This window comes from Leopardus geoffroyi, chromosome B1 (assembly GCF_018350155.1).
Source record: "Leopardus geoffroyi isolate Oge1 chromosome B1, O.geoffroyi_Oge1_pat1.0, whole genome shotgun sequence".
In the NCBI taxonomy this organism is placed as follows: Eukaryota; Metazoa; Chordata; class Mammalia; order Carnivora; family Felidae; genus Leopardus; species Leopardus geoffroyi.
In genome coordinates, this window is record NC_059327.1 from 13,709,688 (window position 1) to 13,718,276 (window position 8,589).

At 56.7% G+C, this 8,589-nt stretch overlaps 1 long non-coding RNA gene across 1 annotated transcript; it reads right to left on the minus strand.

Annotated features, from left to right (window-relative positions):
- Window positions 1–455: 455 nt before the first annotated feature.
- LOC123584914 lies at window positions 456–5,432 on the minus strand. Its single transcript, XR_006705749.1, has 2 exons — window positions 4,960–5,432; window positions 456–785 (listed from the first exon to the last, which is right to left on the minus strand). It is a non-coding gene; the product is annotated as an uncharacterized LOC123584914 (long non-coding RNA).
- Window positions 5,433–8,589: the final 3,157 nt, after the last annotated feature.

Consider the following 8,589-nt stretch of genomic DNA (forward strand, 5'->3'; position numbering starts at 1 on the left):
TCCAGGCTCCGAGGTCACTGTACGAGGCCCCGAGCCTCTTCCGGTCCCCGCCCACCCTCTCGAGGCCACGACGTGCTGGACGCATCCTGAGACCCAGCTAAGTGGACTTTCTGCCATTTCCCAAGAAACCCCATCCCTTCACGCCGCTGTACCTTCGCACGTGGTGCTTATATCCCTTCCCTGGCTGGGCCTTGGCCCCCTGTACTGGGCTCCTCTCTACACTGGCACCTGCTTGGTGCACCAGAGCACAAATCCAGATCTGATGGGTGCACTGTGCCCTGTCCGAGCCATGAGCTGCTCTGGCTCCTTGGCCCCCATGAGGCCCGGGGACGGTGCTATTCCCAGGAGGGCTGGGGGTTCGAAAAGCACCCCCATATCTGTGTTCCCAACACGTGGTGAAATCCCAAGTAGCTGCCGTTCTGTGAAACACCCAGAAGGCCAATCCAGAACATTCGCCCTTATTTCAAAAAATAAACTTTGAATTGTCAAACATCAGCCATTTAACGGGGTAGAAAGAAGTGGTTTAAATTATCGAGGAACTAACGAAGAGTTCAAAGTGAAGCGGTCACAGGGGAGGGGCTCCCGTGATGCCAACAGCCACGAGCCACGGGGCGTGAGGGGCACGCGGGCCACACAGAGCAGGAACCCCACGCCTCCTTCTGCCGCCGTCCGTGAATTGGGGTCTGTGGGTTCGCGCTGGGTGGCGGATGCCTTCTCTCCCGAGGCCGGGCCCCTCTTGGTGCAGCTCCCTCCTTCCTCACCTCACCCCTCTCCCTCGGCTGGCCCTATTAGGGAGACAGCAAAAGCAGACTTTGTTGTTGCCACCGAAGTGGAAGAGTATGATGTCCTGTTTCCCTTGTTTAAAGTCGGTAAATAGGGGCAAGTGGGTGGCTCAGTCAGTCGAGTGGCCGGCTCTTGACTTCATCTCCGGTCACGATCTCAAGGTTCGTGAGTTCAAGCCCCACATCGGGCTCTGTCAGCACAGAGCCTGCTTGGGATTCTCCCTCTCCCTCCCTCTCTCTCTCTCTCTCTCTCAAAATAAATAAATAAACTTAAAAAAAACAAAGTTAGTAAATAAAAATGTTATGCTTCTCTAAAACTGGGCAAAAGGGCGCATGGCACTGCTTCTGAGCGCAGGGCTGACCAAAGACCGACCAGACTTCCCGGGGCCCCCTGACGGCCCCGGCAGGCATCCAAACTCCCCCACATCCCTCTGGTCCTCAGGCCCAGCAGGAAGGAGCTGGGAAGAAAGAGCTGCCCCGCACCAGGATAAAGACCCACCATGCCAGCGCCCCACCCCCATCTCCGTCCCTGGACAGGTCCTCGCAGGAAGCCAGAGGGAGGTCCTGCGGGGGGACAGAGCCTGATCACCCTTTGAGGCCCCTCACCCCTTGGTTTGCAACGGATTTTAGCTGTGGGTCTTGATGCCAGTTAAACTCCTTCCTTCTCATGGACCGGGCACTGAGGAGGCACAGAGAGCCAGCTGCAGGGAACCTGTCCCATCCACACAGCAGGACAAGTTAAACTACTTGGTGGGGGTGGGGGTGGGGGCGGGGGCTCTGATTCATTCTTCCACCTGGGGTTTGGAACCCTTGAAGGAGAAAAGTCGAGGTAACGCCACCAAGCGTGGGCCAGCTTTCCCCTCACACTGGCCCAGGCCCTTCTATTCTTGCCGTCTTGCCTCCAGGGCCCTCAGGGCCAGAGTTCCTGGAAGGAGTCTCGCTCTCAACGCCTCACAAGGACACCTCTGTTCCTGAACAATCTCACTTTTCCTTCTGCTGCTGCCACAGCTGTTTAACATCTGGTCAGCAAGGCCATTGCCTTCCTGGTCCCCTCCTCCTTGCTTGCCCTCCCTGCCGTGCGGGTTCACTCCATAAGCTCCTCCTTCAACCCCCCCTCGGCTCTGGCACCCGGACCCTCGACTCCCCCCATCCCCTGCCTCTCTAGGGGACCCCTTCGTCTGCTGCTGTCCCCAGTGTGGGCTTTTCCCGGGATCTGTCCTCAGCCTCCCCGCGCTTGTGGCCTCTCCCCCGGGAAGGGGGTACGGGGGGGACACCATGCCTTCTCTCCTATTTCGGCACATTTCACCCTTCCAGTGGGCTTCGCCCTTGGATCCCTGTAGAGATCTCGAGAGAGACGGGTTTTCTCCAGCGCCCTGTGGTCCAGGAAGGGAGAGAACGGAACTCCGCCTGCCACAGGCTGTGGCCCTGTTACGACATCCTGCTAAGCCAGCGTTTCTTATCGTCCACTTGCAGAAACACCTGCCGTGCACCGGATCTCACCTCCACAGAGAGCCCTACACAACAGGAGCGCCCGGGGGGTTCAGTCGGTTAAGCTTAGACTCTTGGTTTCTGCTCAGGTCATGATCTCACGGTTCGTGAGTTCGAGCCCCATGTCAGGCTCTGTGCTGTCAGTATGGAGTCTGCTTGGGATTCTCTCTCTCCCTCTCTCTCAGCCCCTCCCCACTCTCTCTGTCTTGAATGAAAGGAAGAAAGAAAGAAAGAAGAGAGAAAGAGAAGAAATCCCTGCACAATAGATATATTATTATCTCCCTCTTTAAGCTGCGGAATCTGAGGCCCAGAGAAATAAAGTAACTTATCCAAAGTCACACAGCTTACAGATGCCAAAACTAGAATTTGAACCTGAGCAGCTCTGACAAGATCTAAACGAGATTTGAGACAGAGGTTAAATATGGCTCGACACTAAATACTCAAGTATTCTGAGAGGACAGGTCAGACACGAGGCCCTCAGTCCCTCTCCTCTGGGCCCTCTTTCATACCAAGAAAGTCGTCACGAAACTCAAGGTAGATTGGACTATCTCCCCACCTTACAGATGAGGAAACTGAAGCTAAAAGAGCTTTGTTCTTTTTTTTTTTTAATTTACTTATTTATTCTGAGAGAGAGAAAGCACAAGGTGGGGAAGGAGGGGCAGAGAGAGAGAGAGAGAGAGAGACAGAATCCCAAGCAAGCTCCACACTGTCAGCTCAGAGCCTGACTCAGGGCTTGAACTCAGGAACCACAAGATCATGACCTGGGCCAAAGTCGGATGCCCAACCGACTGAGCCACCCAGGTGCCCAGAAGTGAAATGAGCCTTAGCCTGAAGCAGGGCCAGGGTGTGACCTCTGGTGCGGGAGGCCTCCCGTCTCCGTGGCGATTCACCGCTGACCCCAGACGCTAGACCCGGTGGGGTCACTCGTGCTTGTGTCCCCGGCCTCCGACGCGCTGTCAGGCAGGTCCCCAGGCTCCACGTTCGCTAGATAAACAGGTGACCGAGCAATGAAAGAATGAACTACCTCATTCCCCGACGTGCCCCTTCTGTCGAGGAGCCCCAGGAGGCCTCCTGGCCAGAGCTCAGGGCCTCCTGGCCCAGGAGCCAGGGCCCTAACCACCTCTGAGGACTCCAGAACTGCTCTTTATCCAGAGTTAGGCCCCTTCCTCTGCTGCGCGGGGGGGCGGGCCCAAGTGTGACGCCTACGGACTCACACTGTGCACTCCCCTCGCTGTGACAGCAGGCTTCTTCTCCTCAGTGCTGTTCGTGACAGACCCGCCCTCGCCCTGAGCCCTGAAGCCCTGGGCCTGTCCACTGACAGGTAAATCCGACGGCACCTATGGACACGGGCAGTCCCAGCCCCCAACGCAGATGGACGGTCTTCCCTGGGATGTGGGGTGTCTCTGAAGCATGCTGCACCCTATCAACAATCCCTCTTGGAATGTGACCAGCCCCCCGCGCCCCTCTCTGCCTGCGGACATCCCACCACCACGCTGCCAGCTCGGAGCCTCTCCTTCAAGCTGCTGCTTCTCCTCCTGGGATCCGTTTTTGGCAAATGGCCCCACAGCCCTCCTGGAATGCAGGCTTGTGTCCTCAGCATCGCCTTGACCCCGTATCCAAATCAGTTACCAAGTCCTACAGATTCCTCCCAAACGGCGGGGCCGCCGGCCCCGGCGGTGTCCTCTCGGCCACCTTCCCCCTCCCCCGACCCCCGAGACCCCGTGCTCCGGCCAGACCCACTGGCAGCTCCCCACCTCACGGTGCCTTTGCCTGACAATTCCGGGTCCTGAGATTTCCACACAACTCCACCAGCTGGCTTCTGGGTTTCCAAAGGCACCCGAGCGCCCCTGATTCACTCCACACGCCCACCTCCGTTTCCCCCCCTCCCCCCCCTCCCCTCCCTTCCCCCAGGAGGGAAATTGAAGACCGTTTAAAATAGAGCAAATCAAAGTGCAGAGCCGATGCCAAGGGCCGCTCAGCAGGAATCACGGGGAGGCTGGCTCCCTGCTGCTGGAAGGCCTCCCCCAGGCAGGCATGGTGCTCCCTCTGTGCCTCCCCCCTGCGTATGTTCCAATCCTGCCAGACTTGCATCCAGCTGGTAGAGATGATGTTCAGACTGCAGGCTGCTGGCAGGGCTCAGGGAGCCAGGGGAGAGGAGCTCGAATGGGTTTAGAAGCAGCTCTGTGCTGGGCTCGTCAGCCACCGTCTCAGACTTCTGCGGGCACAGGTCAGAGCGGGGCCCTAGAGGCCCTTCGGTGAGCCAAGGGCCCAAAGAAACGGCAGGGCGGGGAGGCAGCAAGCAGGGGCAGCGGGCTACAAGTGGGGTACAAAATGCAGGCCCCCCAGCTAAAAATGAGTTTCAGATCAACAAGAAATAATTGTCGGTATAAGTATGTCCCAGGCCACGTTTGGGACATACTTACACTCAAAACTTTGTTGGTTGTTGATCCAAAATTCACATTTAACAGAGTCCGCTGTTCTGTTTTGTTTCGTTTTGTGTGTGTGTGCGAGACTAGGGCAACCCTAAGGGAAAGCCCGGTGGTGCCTCTTCCTCGGAGCCCCACCTGCCCTTCCAGCTCCACGGAGGGAAAGAAGAAGGGGCTGGGAGGGTGGGCCAGGTTCCTGTAGGGCTGCCACAGCAAAGTAACACAAGCTGGATGGCTTCGGTAACAGACATTTCTCATCTTACAGTTATGGAGGCCAGCAGTCTGCAATCCAGGCTCTCACAGAGCCCTGCTCTCTCCGAAGGCTCGGGGAGAATCTTCCCTTGCTTCTACCAGCTTCTGGTGGCTCCCAGCCAACCTTGGCGTCCCTTGGCCTGTGGTAGCGTCGTCCCAATCTCTGCCTCTGTCATCACACGATGCTCTCCCCGTATGTCTCCCGTATCTGTTCTCTCTGCTTATCGGTTCGCCAGACATCGGAGTAAGGCCCACCCCCATCCGGCATGACCTCATCTTCCCCGATGACGTCCGCAAAGGCCCCATCTCCAAACACAGTCACATTCCGAGGTTCCTGGTGGACGGCAATTTGATGGGACACTGGTCAATTCAGGAGAAAGTCACTCTGTATCCACTCACGTCCACTTCCCTGAAAATTTTCAGATCCAGGCGATCATAAAATCAACCACGAAAGCAACATCCGGTATCTGCTCGCAGAGTCAGCAAAACCAAACCCACGTGACTCAGGGCAGCAGGGACTGCCTCTCTGGGTCACCTTGGGCCTGGGGGAGGAGGCCCAGAGCTTCCTTTCTCCTCTTCCTGCAGAGCCCTCAGAAAGGACACCCTCGTGGGGCCCAAGAAACAAGCCTAATGCCATCAACGCTCCCCCCACACCCCCAAGAAAACCCTGCCCTCAGTGTTCATGCGCTTGGGCCCATTAGCTGAGTCGCCCCTGAATGTCTGTGTGGGGCGGGGAGGTGGAGATCCTGCAGAGGGAAAGGAAAGATCCTCTGAAGTAAAAACTGCATCTTGACCCAAGTACAGGCTGTGTGGCCCGAGAGGCCCGGGCCCCCTGGCTCAGCCCAGGTTCACCGTGACTGGGGCCTGGGGTCTGGGGCCAGGCAGGTGCGATGCCGGGAGCGGGTACCAGGCAGAGGTGCAGATACGGGATTGGGCGGCAGACGGTTCTGGGGAGACTCCCAGACTATCCCCTCAGAGGGGCAGACCGTGAGTCTCCCAGAGTCCCACTGAGCCCCCCCCAAACCCCAGGCTTCTGGCTCACCGAGCCCGCCACAGTGGTGGCTCCGGCCCCAAAGTCTGGGGTTCTGGGCTCGGCCTGGGTTGTGAAAATCCACAATGCCGCAGAGCTGACGCACAAGCCTGGGGTGTTTCCCTTATTATTTGGAGCCTCTCTGAGCGGAGAAGCCCTCGCTTCTGTTACCTGGAATCAATAATTCATTAATGGAGCTCACTGCCTGGGCAGCCATAATACATAGTAACAGAGAAGAGAGTAGTCTGTGACTTACTGCATTGAAACCACCACACACACACACACACACACACACACAGGTGCGCGTGCACAGAGGCGTGTCCACACACTGTGGACAGCTCAGGGGCCCTGTTTGCTCCCTCGACGTGGCGTGTCCCCCGTGCCCCAAGGTGCAGCAGCTGGGCAGTGCCGTCTGGAGCCCAGCCCCACTGCACCTGCCACAGGGAGATGGCTGCATTCTTGCCCTGGGCCCCTGGCGAGCTCTCTCAGGGGTGACAGTGGTCAGTCTGGGGCTATGTCCCCACCAGCTGGGTCTGCAAGGGAATACTTGATTTGCTGGGCCGATGGCAGCTTCTATCAGGTAAAGGCCCAAAACACCCTTCCTCCCATCTTCATGGCCTGAGTCACGCATCCTTACGTACCCATGGGATTCTTCAGAGAGGCGGGAATTCAAAGCCTTGGAGCCTCCATTCCGTGGCCTCTGTAAATGGCTTCATCTGCCGTTGAAAGATTCAAAGGGGGAGGTCTTTGAAGCACTCAAGTTGCTCAGATCTTTCTAGATTCTACTGAGCACTCTGTGTATGCTGGCCTCCAGAGCCGACCGTGCCGTGATCTGAGTGTCTTTTGTAAAGCGGCTTAATGGGAACATGACGGGCCCCGACACAATTAACAGAATATTTTGATATAAAGAGGAGTAACTCGTGTCTGAGTATAACCCACTCCCACACCTCATCTTCAATCAGGATACTTCGTTCAAAGACAGGCTGTCTTCCTCTCGTGGGGAAGTGACAGAGGCCAGAGGGAGGGCCCGAGCCCAGGGAGACACCTGCACGGGAGAGGAGCAACTTCAGGAACCGCTGGAAAGAAAACAAAGGATCCTTGGGGCGCCCGGGGGGGGGGGGGGGGGGGTCAGCCCATTAAGTGTCTGACTCTTGATTTTGGGTCAGGTCATGATCTCACAGTTCGTGAGATCGAGTCCCATGTAGGACCCCACGCTGGGCGCTGGGCCCGGAGACTGCTTAAGATTCTCTCTCCCGGGGCGCCTGGGTGGCGCAGTCGGTTAAGCGTCCGACTTCAGCCAGGTCACGATCTCGGGGTCCGTGAGTTCGAGCCCCGCGTCGGGCTCTGGGCTGATGGCTCAGAGCCTGGAGCCTGTTTCTGATTCTGTGTCTCCCTCTTTTCTGCCCCTCCCCCGTTCATACTCTGTCTCTCTCTGTCCCAAAAATAAATAAACGTTGAAAAAAAAAATTAAAAAAAAAAAATTAAAAAAAAAAAGATTCTCTCTCTCTCCCATCCCCTGCTTGTGCTCTCTCTCTCTGTCTCTAAAAAAACAACAACGAAGGATCCCCACGTCCTGCAGTTCCCTGTCTCGGGCCAGAAAGAAGAGAGCAGCAAAGGAGGCCAGCGTCTCTGGCAGCAGGGAGACCCCGAACAACAGGAGCCTAAAAGGAGCTTCGTCACAAACCAAATAAGGGGTGGGGGGGGGAGGAGGAGGAAGCTGCAGGAAGGGCCACTGGGGGGGCCACTCGGGGACTCCCCCACTCCTCTGTGTGGGGCCTTCCTGCGTGTTCACGACCAGCAAAGTGTAGCTGAAGCCTGAGTTTACAAAGCCCGAGACAGAAGGCAATCCACTGCTGCGATCAGAGAAAGCCCACAGTCAACCTCATCTGACACATACGTCATGGTAGGTGGGATCGCTACTGTGCTTGTGGTTGGCGCTCAGGCCAAATGCTAATCACTTTGCCTAAATGACCGCAATAAGTATCGCCCTCCCCAATGACACACTGAGCATTTCCAGGGGCTGTTGAAAGGGACCCCAGGCCGGCAGCCCAGGAGGCCCAGGTCTTTCTACTCTTTGGGCAGGGGAACACCCAGAACTAAAACTAAAAGCTGTTATCTCTCTTTGCTTCTCTTCCAGGATGGCCCTGAACACTAAGCGAGAAAATATGACTCAGCGGAAGACCATCCGTGCACCAGTCAAAACTTCGACTGCCCTCAAAGAATCTGTTTCATCAGATTGCTTGCCGGGCCCCTGGCGCTGAGCCAAGAAAGGCTGAGGGTGACCACCGTATCCCAGCCTTCTCCAGCACCATTCGTTTGTTCACACAAACGTAGAGGCGTTCCAGAAGGTATACCGCAGAAAAAGTGTGGTAGAAATTATTTCGTATCCGGCCTTTAAAAAAATCTATTGTTTAATCTGTTTTATCCAGAAGGGGAGAGGTCAGTGCCATAGCAAAATTCCAAAGTAAAGCTGTGCTTACCACCTTCCTCCCTGGCATTCAGAGCCCCCTCCAACCCTGGCATCTTCTTTGGTCCGCCTCTTGGGAACACGGGTCTTGCCTGTTGCCCTCTGTCCAGACCCCTCCCAGCACCCGCCAGCACAGAGCCCTTT